This window comes from Mizuhopecten yessoensis, unplaced genomic scaffold, assembly GCF_002113885.1.
Source record: "Mizuhopecten yessoensis strain PY_sf001 unplaced genomic scaffold, ASM211388v2 scaffold1313, whole genome shotgun sequence".
Classification (NCBI taxonomy): domain Eukaryota; kingdom Metazoa; phylum Mollusca; class Bivalvia; order Pectinida; family Pectinidae; genus Mizuhopecten; species Mizuhopecten yessoensis.
In genome coordinates, this window is record NW_018403984.1 from 1741641 (window position 1) to 1754250 (window position 12610).

At 35.9% G+C, this 12610-nt stretch overlaps 1 long non-coding RNA gene across 1 annotated transcript; it reads right to left on the bottom strand.

Annotated features, from left to right (window-relative positions):
* Window positions 1-2815: 2815 nt before the first annotated feature.
* Window positions 2816-12065, bottom strand: LOC110459192. Its single transcript, XR_002463869.1, has 4 exons — window positions 11891-12065; window positions 11149-11284; window positions 4902-5181; window positions 2816-4668 (listed from the first exon to the last, which is right to left on the bottom strand). It is a non-coding gene; the product is annotated as an uncharacterized LOC110459192 (long non-coding RNA).
* Window positions 12066-12610: the final 545 nt, after the last annotated feature.

Below are 12610 nucleotides of genomic sequence, written 5' to 3' on the forward strand. Positions count from 1 at the left end.
TAACTCTGCAATACGCAAAGACGGAATATAAGCAATGGCATCATGGAGATTTATCTGTGTGTTTTCTCTGATATTTGAAAGCTTCTTTGTCGTGAATGATATCGAGATGAATAATCAGTACATTTTGATAACCTCAGTTGATTTGAAAAAAAGGGATAATTAATTTGTTTGTATAGAGATTCAAAATTGATTATTGAGGATAAGACATGACATAATGTCGTGTATCTTTGTTTTGTTAACGACTGATTTAGCTTATCAAATTTCAAATAAGCTTGCTCTTGTTTTACAGTATAGCGACCTATGTGTTACCACGTGGTCTGATATATGTGTTATGACGTCACAAATAACGTCCTTGTAGGGAGCTGGTGTTATTTTAGTAACGTGTAGATGAAAAGTATTGAATCATTATTTACAGTGTGAAATGGAGAAATATCAAACACTTTGCAAACCTTGTCCAGGAAAAAAAGATATTCAAAACCCCATTTTACACTGTCGATTTACCTTAATATCCGGTATGTAGACATTTAGTGTCTTTAAGTAGTTCCATGTATTTATACAAAAGGGTGATTTATTATTACCTCCCTTTGTTTAGTAGAGTAAAGGTTTACTGCAAGTAAACAATAATATATTTTGAATTAATGTGAAGAGCAACATCATGTTTAACTCGGGATCATTTTATTCTGTCTTGGTTTTCTCTTTATTGATTTTGTTAAATATCAATTGTATAACCACAATAATCAAACTCAGTTTGGACGATAGCAATGTGTGAATGAGCTGTGTAAGTGAACGAGTGTCGTATGAAACAGGATGAATTCGGTGTTGTGTAGCCTTTTTTCGTATTGAATACAACCCAAATAAGTAAATCAGGGTGTTCATTTAGCCGCAACGTCTGTGTAGATATAGAGGATCTGTCATAAATTTCTGTCTTAGATTTTAATTTTTCATATGAAAAGTACAAAACTGGTATCATCAATCTAATATGAAGGGAAACGAATGACAGATTCTTTTTATTATGTAATACAAAGTAAACTGTATAATTGTGATCTGAAAAGAATATATGTTCTTTGCACTTGGCCGACCCTGAAACGATGAATCCGCTTCACAATGACGTGACGTCACATTGATTGTTCCTATTCGATTGTAACGTCATTTCTGGAGTGATATTACACACATTACATGTGATGGCTTTATGTCACTGCATACCAAGGTATTCGTATGATAAATTTATATATATATATATCGTTTTCACAGGTTGTAGTATACTATGGATAAAGCAAATGGCTAACAGCAATGTGTTCTATGAAAAGATCAATATGACAGATTCACGCTATTAACGGGTCACTGCGACCGATGGGATCGACTCCAGTAAAATGTCTATCGCCGATGAGAGAACAATTGGAGTGATAGTGTATACACAATGTAATGGTGAAATGTTTTCTGATCAGTCAAATACAATTTTATGCATTACTATTTAGCAATAAGTCAGTCATAATGTATCAAATAAGAAAACAATGACATTGTTTTATCCGAAGCAATGACGTCAGTTATTGTTTTTTACGTGATAACGTGTCCACTTTATCTTTAAAAGTTCACGTAATGTCATTAAAAATTACCCTTTCCTAACCGATAAGTATTCCATCATTTGTTGTGGAAATGTGTCATGATTGTAAGAGAGATCCTGTGAATAAAGAAATGCATTACTGGAGTAATTTAATTTAAGATTTTTATAAATTCCATTTGAAAAAACTTATTAAGAATTTCTTTCAATTGAGGAACGTTGAAAAACTGGGTCAAGATACATAGGGTCGTTGTTGTTTTTCATCTTAATGTCTTTGTTTTTGAATTTACAGTTTTTAATAAAATACACATACTAGAATTTTTGAATTTATGTTTACTTATATTTCTTTCGTATGAAATATTTTTTCCGTTATAAATGTTACCTTTCTCATATAAATAATGGCACTGATGACACATATACAATAACATCAAGGATTTGATTTTATTCCAGTGGTTCAGTAACATATTTACGTCCTACATGTATTTAGTAAAGTGTCCAAGCCCTCTAGTAAAATGCGAGTGTCCTGCACTAACCAAATGTCAGTACATTCACTTAGTTAATCTTGCAGTTTACTCTAACTAATGGTTGATTTCATAGTAACGTTCTTGTGTCGACATTCGCATATCTTTCTAAACGCTTTATAAGGTCGCCAATCCAAAACCGCCCGTCAAATAAACAATTGTTTTTTTACAACAGTTAAATAACGCCTGTTACTTGTTAGAACTGTTAGATCCCCTACCATTTCTTCTTGTAGTCTGAATTCGTCCACAGTGATGTACATCAGCGTCCAAGTCTGACCCGTTCTTCTAGGAAAGTCATGATTGGAATGGGATACTTTTAACCAATCGGGTAAAAGTTTCTACCGATTCCAATTATAATTTATTATTCTTTTTCTCAAAAACAACATTGCAATCGTTTCAATCCGGAGCTTCTGAAACAATTCCACAAAACTAAAGGAATGTGACTGTAATCAAGTAAAGAAAAACATAAATAAAAACGAGAATCCAGTGGCGATGAACATCTCTGTTTATTTTAAAATTCACCTTGTTTGAATCCTATTCACATTTTTTGTCCTATTTCTTTTTGAATGTGTTACAATCAAGGGATATGAGGAGGTCATACTGCCTTACTGGCAAGCTAGCTTTTCCAGCAATGCACTAATCCGTCTTTGCGTATTGCAGAGTTATCTTCTCTTGTGAGCAGGTAGTGATTGAATTACGTCGTTTTTTCTCAAAAATTGATGACGTTAGTCTCACAAACAAATGATGTAACAATCAATACCTGCTCACAAGAGAAGATAACTCTGCAATACGCAAAGACGGAATAACCATGAGACCCGCTGACTGGTTCAACAACGTCGGGCGTGGTCAGTGGCTAGATTGGTAACCACCCGTACGTTACAACTCAATGCGAAAGTACAGGAAGAATAGAGATGGTAGCCAATGCTGACAATATAACTCGTCAACTTTCGAGGCATTCTGCCCTATTTCACGGCACACGCATCAGCTAAATCAAAATGCAAAGCAGGTAACAACAATTTGATTGCATCCACTTAAATATAGCATTAATGGTTTATACATGTTTCTTTGGCCGTCTTAAAGCCGATATGTATTCATATCGCATAATCCATCTTTGGTTTGTAAACAGAAGGAACAATTAGAGCACAAATTATTGCCAACAAAATTTAAATCGTGTAAGACACCATACATTTTTCCTTCCTAACAGAAACTTTCCTTTCGTTCTGTCTGCCTAAGGATCTGGACTGCTCGCACGATCTGAGAAATTATAAGACGGCACACTAGAATGACCGTATCACAATCAGTCGGATATTGCCGATGTCTGATAAATTCACCTAAATCTCTGACAATGTTAGTGCTGCGTGTCGATACTAATCTGTCGATTAAAGGGTCATTTATCTTCTGTTATGTCGACAGAAAATATATCTGGGAGTGCTGCATTTAGTAAATCCTTGTATTGGAAAAACACATATACTGTCCTGGTTTTGAGAGTATATCTCTGTCCACATCACGAGTTAGTTAATATTAATTTGTTACAATGAAAACGAGCTTAAGCGACTTATTTTCTTTTTAAAATTTGATAACAAGTGTTACACAATATAAACAACGAAGTTTCTTTTTGCTAGATCTTTGATAATATCGTCGATCGATAGATGTTGTTTTACAACCGAAGAGCTTGGCCTGGTAGGAACATGTTTGAGGCAATAAGTTAACTAGCTGATATGAAAATATCCCACTGCTATGTGTTCAGCTCTAAGCTAAGCATTCGGTTTTACAATGCGTCACATAGTTTGGTATTGTTCGTTTTTGATACTCCCTGTACCATGACAAAAAAGGGCTAGGCCTTTGTTTGGCTTTGGTAAAGCTTTGATGTCACAATTCTGAAGAGAAATACATTACTTCCTGAACTCTTGTGAAAAAGTAATAAAAATGAAATACACCGAAAAAATTCGAACTCTGGACCTTCGACCGTTATAGTGTCTCTCTAACCAACTGAGATATCTGGTCGGTTGTGGCACCATTGCCCTATCAAGTACAGGTATAAAGAGGAGACATCTGTTATGAAATTACATGGACGTCCGGTATGCATTTTTCTCAATGGATGAGCACAAAATGAAAGGACGCTAACCTTCAAACCACTTCGTTCCATAATTCAGGATTTTAACCAATGAAAATGACTGATATCAACGGAAAGAAGCAAATTTACAAGAGCACATATATTCTTACCACCGTGTTCCATGATTCAGGATTTCAACCCATGAAAATGACGGAAAGTGAAAATCAGCCAGTTCATTAAAACTTCTGTTTAAACAACAGCTCAACCGTTTCATGGGTGGCATTTGTCTCAACTCCAAATATGTAAACTCTTTTTGAAAATAATGCATGTCGCATAGATGACGCAAATATCCTTAAGTCAATGTGTGTTAATAACAAGCGAATACCGCTGATGAAACGCTTACTATTGAGGAAAAGTCAATAGCTTCTTAGTCCTCCAAGTTTGAACACAAGAAACAACAACATACTGCGGCTAGAACGGCCATTATACACACGTCAACGTTGTCGACACGTCCACTCTCTTCCTTCTCTATCGTGCTGTAACCAATAAGGACGATTTTTAGATTGTTTAAGCGTACATTTGCCTGGAGACCAATTTACAAATTGAAATTATTATCCGCGAATGTTAATTCCATTTTCAGTTACTATCAATATTAAAAAGGCACCTTTGCAATTAAAAGTAATTGTGATTCAATAAATGAATTGCTAGTCCATAAGGAACGGTAGTAAATAGATTATTGAACGTGCAATGACCTTGATAATTCACTTACGTTCTCCTGAAAATCGGTTCATTTCCATGGCGCGGAGGATAGCTGGTGGCTTGCCCAGGAAGGGGTTGGTTGCCGTGGAAGTAACCCGGATGAATCATCCGGTTGCTTGGATATATCGCCTGTTGCGGTCGTGTGTAGCCTATGTCTGATGTTGTTTGATAAATCCTGTGCGAGTTTCGACATCTGTCTTGATTAATATGCGACCTTTGGTCTGGAATTGAAAGTATCGAGTATGCAGGCGGATACTGGGCGTAAGGTGGGGCTGTTGGTTGTGACATTCCTACAAAGAGAACGGAACACAAATTAACTTCCTTCCCTAGCTTACAATACACGATATAACTACACACCGGCCACTTTCTGCTGAACATATGTGCATCTGGGTATTACACGGAAAACGGTCAGGTTTGTTCGTTTTCGAAACACTGGTAAACCTCGGTCACGATCTATTCATGGTGTTATAAAGTTTTTTTCCGACGTCACACAGATCTTTGCAGGAGACGTGTATTTTGCCACATCCACATGATGATGTTGACTGACAAGCGACCCGTGATACGCCTCGGACTTTATCCACATCAAACCTTATTTGAATTCGATGAAAAACTCTCATACACAGACGAAAAATGCCTCCAATGAAACGAAGCTTCCCCTAATGAGATGATATGACCCCAATGAAACTCGTCCATAACCGCCATAATTTTACATGTATCGAAAACCTTGTGATATAGGCTTGTCTTTACGTCAGCGGTGGAGTCTGTCACAGAATTCATGATATACGAAGTATATTGAACACCAAATCAACTGCGACACGTACATACCTCAGGCTGTGAAAGCCGTTCCTGTTGGTCAAGTTGAAACTAAAGAGCGATGAAAGCGGCTCAGGTATTGGCCTTGATTTCAAGGTCAGGCAAGGTCAATAATGTCTTATTGTTTGAAGACAGCACATCGTCGATACACAAACAAGTGAAACTGAAAGACTACATTTTTGTTACAAGTCCTGGGAAGCTGTGAAATTATTTAAGCCCCACATTCAAAAACAAAAAAAACAGGCCATGAGAGAGGCACCTCTGTTCCTATAGGAATACGAACAATGAAGAAAAAGCTTGCAAATTAATTTATCAATTTATCAATCATATTGTTAACACGGAACTCAATCATATTCGTCTTTCGTTTGGGCCTGCGTCGTATTTTTCACGGTATGCATCGGAATAGTACAACCTACATATTGACTTTCACCATCTTGGAAATAGGTCCCTCCTTTTAACATAACAGAACAGTTTGATATAATGTGTTACAGTGTATAGAGAGGAAACTGTCAAACGTTTTGATAGAAGGGACTCGAAAGGAGAGGACAACCAAGTATAATAAAAGAGATATTTAAAAATCTTCAAAATCTATATTCAATATATCCCATTTCTGGAGTGAATATTGTTAAATTAAACTGTAATCCTGATTTAAGGACAGTTGTGATGTCATCCTTTTCTCTTGTACATTTTATAGTAGAATGTACACAGAAAAACCTGTAGCTGTCTATTAATAAGTAGTAGTTGTCCATCATTGTGTTTCACTATGGACAGTTACTGGCCTAATACTGAAGAGCTAAAGGTAACAAAATACAGCTTTACCTTTAAGCGCCTAATTCTAATCTAATTCCATGTCTGTACATTAAATATTATCCATCGAAACACCACAGATAGTTATATTTGATATAAAGACTATTCCGTCTTTGCGTATTGCAGAGTTATCTTCTCTTGGGAGCAGGTATTGATTGTTACGTCATTGGTTTGTGCGAGGAACATTACGTCGTTTTCTCAAAAATTGATGACGTTACTCTCACAAACAAGTGACGTAACAATCAATACCTGCTCCAAAGAGAAGATAACTCTGCAATACGCAAAGAAGGAATATCGCTGTTGAATTTTATTTAGGAAAATGTATTTGAGAACAAATCATTCCAGCTGACTGCTGTAAATCGTGATTGAGGAAGAAACGGTTATTTTGAAATATAAATATTGATGGAATGGGGGAAAATGCTGTTATTCAGGAACAAATCCTCGCACACTCAATGATTAATACTTGGAGGTAGAATAAATTAATTCAATAGACATTTCTACACTTTTCACGAATACAGTGGTTATATCCTGAAATATCCAAAGGTGTGTTGCTTGAGGTTTTAGTTGCTTGAAACATTGCTTCAGTAATTTATCTATGCATGCAGTCTAAGTGTCATTTTAGTTAATTCTTACGTTGTTCTCTGTTCGATGTGGTGTTTAATCAACACTTCAACAAATTAAATAAGTTCAAAAGTGATGTGTAAGCGGTATCGTCATCTCCTCAGAAGTACAGGCTCACACTTGAAATGACCAAGCTGGACTGACTGATAAATACCCAGGATTCATTATAACAGTGGACATGGAAATCATGTGCATTTCCAAATATAGTCATGCTACCCGTAAATGTTCAATGTGTCCATTGTTAACACACCATGGTGTCCAGTGTCGTGTTCTCATACTCTAATAAAGAACTCAAAGCTTTTGCTTCGTGTCTGGTTTTAATCAGCCATTATAGTAAACTCCACAATGCCCGAATGTCCCCAGGTAAATACAGTCGATAATTACTAAATGTCTCAACAGGCCAAACTAACCGATAAGTCCAAATACGACATCCAGTATTAATACAAAGGGGCACTGAGTTTTAAGTAGGAGAACATTCTGTGAGAGAATAAACAGATCTCGGCCCTACGGACCTCGAACTCGATCAGTCCACTCTCTCTTAGAATGGACAGTTTTCGGTCTTTCTCCTTTACTTAGATATTTCTAGGTTTAGAAAATGGATTGGGATAGCAAATAGCAGCAATTAACAGAGCCAGCGAGCAAAACGTTGTTTATAGGAATTATCGGTAAGTTCGGAATCCAATACAAACGAGGCAGGTCAGATCCATATTAATAATTAGTATTCGGAAGGCTATAGAAGGATGATTAGATAGGATTAGGCTTTAGAGAATGAAAAAGTATGGTTTTCTTTGTTACCAAGTAAGTTAAGCTGTGTTTGCGAGCAGGATGTACATGTATAACGCTAAATTTTTCAGATAATTTGTCTACCGACACAACTACATACTTTTATATTGGTAGAAAACATTAATCAGAAGGTACTTTTGATACATCAACATCTATATATGATATATAAATATGTATCGATCTTTTCATCAGCATTAATAATTGAAAGTGCGTTCCGTTCAATTAAACCACATGTGCGGTGACGTCACGATCTGTAATTTGTACCGACAGTTTCATCAATGTATCCAATGGCGTTTAAGGCATGGTCGCTTGTATAACGACAATCCTTATTGGAATGTGAATATGCTCTGTTGTCGTTCTGATTTAAAAAAAAAAAATCAAAAAAAATCATGAGAAATCAATATTTTGTTCGTTATCACCATTGCCAGCTGTCACTATGTGGCTGTAATTTAAAACTGTGGCGTATTGTTTGCTTGGTGTAAATTGAGATTTCGTTCTGTAATGAAAACCTATATTATAGCAATACATAATTTACTGTGTTAAATAACAATATCATATTGGCATGGCTGCCCAACATAAACAAATACATGTCCCATTGCTGGTGTATATGTACTGACAGATTAATAAATAATCGGTAGGATTACTTTGAATGTGAACGTTAAGGTAAATTGTACATGAAATCAATAAAGTAACATTGTTTAATTGCTGATAATCATCAAGCATGGCGTATGCGAATAGAACAGAGCCGAAACCTATTGTTGAAATAAAATATATTTTACAATGCATACGCTAATGTAGGCGCCGTCTCACCTGACTTCCAGTATCATCTCAATCATGTGATATGACGACAAAATTAATTAGGAATGTGGAGACTTGTAACATCAGCTATATATTGTTATGGCTGTGTCCGCGGTAATACATTATTACAATTTGTGTTACTGACTCAGAAATCCCTCAACGATTGCTATTCGAACTTTTTATTACCTTTGCTAAATTTATCTATAAACAAGAGCTTGAAAATCAAAAATCGAATAACGCAGGACGCATTCCCAAACAAGAAATACTCCCAGCTATAAGGACTTCTGTTACCTCAGGTACTAAAAGCCTAACGTCGGAGCAGTTGCTTTACTTTACGTATATAACAATACCTGTACATCTAACTGACTCTGTTATAACACTAACTGCTCCTTATATATATTATGACGGCTTCTTCCGTATAACGGATAATTTACACGCGCTAAAATTCCGCGATTCTGACACTAAATTAGAAAATTATTATGCAATCTATACACGTGAAAGAACTGAATTGTCGCGATGTTTTAGCACAGGGACTCTCGACATATAAAGTGTCAAATCAATAGGCTTCATTTTAACAGCATGCAATGTATTGAGCAACAAAACATAAGTTATTTTGCTAAATTAAATCATTAATAAAATTAATAGATGTGTGATATAACCTATTTTCAAACAACACTCTTAATGTATATGAACCGTACCACCACATACGTGCTATACATCATGACGTCATCACGATTATGAAGTTTATCACCGCGACTCAATTTTACGCTTATCATATTATTATTCAGATTATATTTTCGGGATCACGTCATTGACCCGCAAAATCTCGACAATATCGTTCCCGCGGAAACATTCTGCTACAAGTAAGAATGTATTTGACGTAAAGTGAAAATAAATGTGATCTACTGGAAGCGTATGAAACTTTGTATTTTCACTGATCTGCTAGGAAACTACCAATAGCAAGCTCCCTGGCCTGTTCCGAAACCAACGGCATCACTTATTTATTCGCTTTGTATGTAAGTTATTTCATTTGTTTTTTGGTCGCTAAATGCAGTACGTGAAAAAGATTGAATCCTAGCAGTGGCAGGCAACTATCACGCATGTGTAAATTTAGTGATAAGATTGAATTCAAATGTTTTAGGATTTGTATTGCTACAATCAGTCATACTTTTGTAATAAGAGGTGACCAGCTATTACAAGTTATAGACATCGTGGATTCATACAATAAACATGTTAACAAAGTAGTGTGATATGAGTGAACTTTATAGCTTCGGTTACTGAACACATTGTGACTATTGGTTGGACAAATTGCCTATCTGATAATTACATTTACTACATACTTACTCATAAATACGGATTTTTTGTATGTGCGATACGACACAATTGCTCTTACCCATATCAGCCCTCGTCGTATCACACCCCAAAAGCCGTATCAGCCCCCGCCGTATCACACTCCAAAATCCGCATCAGCCCGCAAAACCCGTATCACACCTCTTTTGGAAATGTTTTGTTTTTCAATATTTCAATAAAAAATAGCTTAAGATAGTAGCTTTTATTAGTAAGTATGTAATAAACAGAATAAAACATGCCTTTTTCCATTTCACACCCAGTATCAACCCTCGACCAATATCAGCCCTCGGGCCTTCGGCCCTTGTGCTGATATTGCAGACCCGGGTTGATACTGGGTGTGATATGGAAAAAGGCATGTATTATTATTTATATATACAGTGTATATACCTTACATGAAGACTTTACCCATGTACCAGGTAATTAGATGATATGTAACTACACCATACATGTACATCATTCATCACTATGATATATCATTGTTGATCAGTACGGCATCATGTGTCAAAAATCATATTACAAAATATACTTCGGTAGTATACAACTTACCATTTTTTTGATTTTTTTTATAGTATTAAATTTCATTAGCGCGTACATAACATTAATTAAAGTATGGCTTAATTCAAGTGTTACCTTGTCCTCCATCAGTATATATTCACCACTTGAGCAAAATATAATTCATAATTTTTTCCTGTACACATCACTTCCATATACAATTGCTGGTTTACTATATGTTCTAGATATTTCCGACCTGATTTGTAAACCACCAGTGTCACATATTAATCATTTGCATCCCGGTCTATACAATTACAACTTGTCTTTTCACAAACGAAACATCAGTAAATATTCACCACTTGAAAACAATCGGCTTATGAGAAGGTATATAACGCCACGCACCATGGTAACATTGTGTCATTTTTCCTCTTTGCAACTTGTGATTGTAAACACCATATTCAATAAAAGCAAACCTTTATCAAGAACATAATTTGCGAATGAAGTTGAACATCACATGGACAAATAAACTTCATTGTACAAAATGTATTTGCTGGTACATACCATTATTTTGAATGTTAACGATAGTACATTACCTAAGATTGGTGCAGGGTCTGAGTCTTCGTGGTGACAAAAAGTAAAATCCAGGTGCTACATCATTAGTCGCATGTCGCCACGGCCGCTCATAACTACAAGTCACTCACAGGTAAACATGGAAGCGTACCTGCACATCTGAAAAAATCAATAAAGTTAGCTTTATCTAATTTATTCATTAGCCGTATCTAATGCATGTAAACATATCTATACTTCCTCGAGGGAAAATTCAACATAGTTAATAACACACGGACTCTCATTAAATCGATATTGGTAAATATGTTTTACCGACATCCGGAAATATTTTGCTATGAGTAGGAAACCCAGTTAAAGAATGTTTTTCGTATGAATATCCAATGTAAAAAACTCCTCCCTAAAGAGATTCTTAACATCAACAGTACCACCTAGCATAGAACCTGTACATGGTCTACAATCAAGCAGCACCAGTTGACAGGACCAGGGGTTGTCTGATCTTTCAGTTAAATACAAAAGGCCTACAAATTCACAATTCGTGATATAAACGCCTGTAAGCGCTATAAGGATGAATTGCATCTACAAATTATGGCAATAGATACCATATGCCAAATACACTGCACTATACAGCTGTTTCGTCTTTCTATGACACATTGGTGAAATGTTAGAGGCAAAATAGTTGGAATTCCATTTTTTCTTAACTACTGTCGAAACAGAAACCAATTAATTATATGAAATACAAACATTATGGAAGCAATGAAACACACGTACCTGGGAATAAGTCGATGAAATGGTAGAAGTGGCCGTGTCCTAACCGATTCCTCTCTGACAATGACACTTGTACTGACAGTACAGTGTACGACATGGGACAAAGTACGTGTAGACAGTCACCAAACCAGTATCCTAACCTAGCGATGCGTGGCACATTGTGTCAGTCAGCTTACCAATTCACTGAATAAAATATACTGCCGTGCACAAATTTTTGGATCGATTCATTTTACCCGTTCCCCAGTCTATATTACTGACACCATAGGGCATTTAAAAAACAGATATTTGTGTATTTTCATATTTAGTCATTAAAATGTGATCAACAAATCTGACTACAGTTCATCGAACTGAATTTACCAGGAATATGGACGTTTTAGCAAAATTACAAATGTTGGTCTTCATTTCGAAACACCGGCTTGAAATTTTTAAGATATCACGATTTGGATATTTTATTGGATACATGTTCCTATTTAATTGAAATTTACTTTTCTGAACTCTATTCAGCTTTCTAGATCACATGACGATAACTTAAATATCTGAAAACAAAATACAGCATACACCTTTGTGCTGTTGTCATCATTCAAGTCTAGAGCACGGCCATTTGATCAGTCAATATCAGTCCACCGTCGTCGATCGTATACAGTTGTTGTCAGTCAACCCTGACCACTATATAGCATATAGTTACGCTTGGTTATATAAACTACCTCTCTCATGAGGCGACGT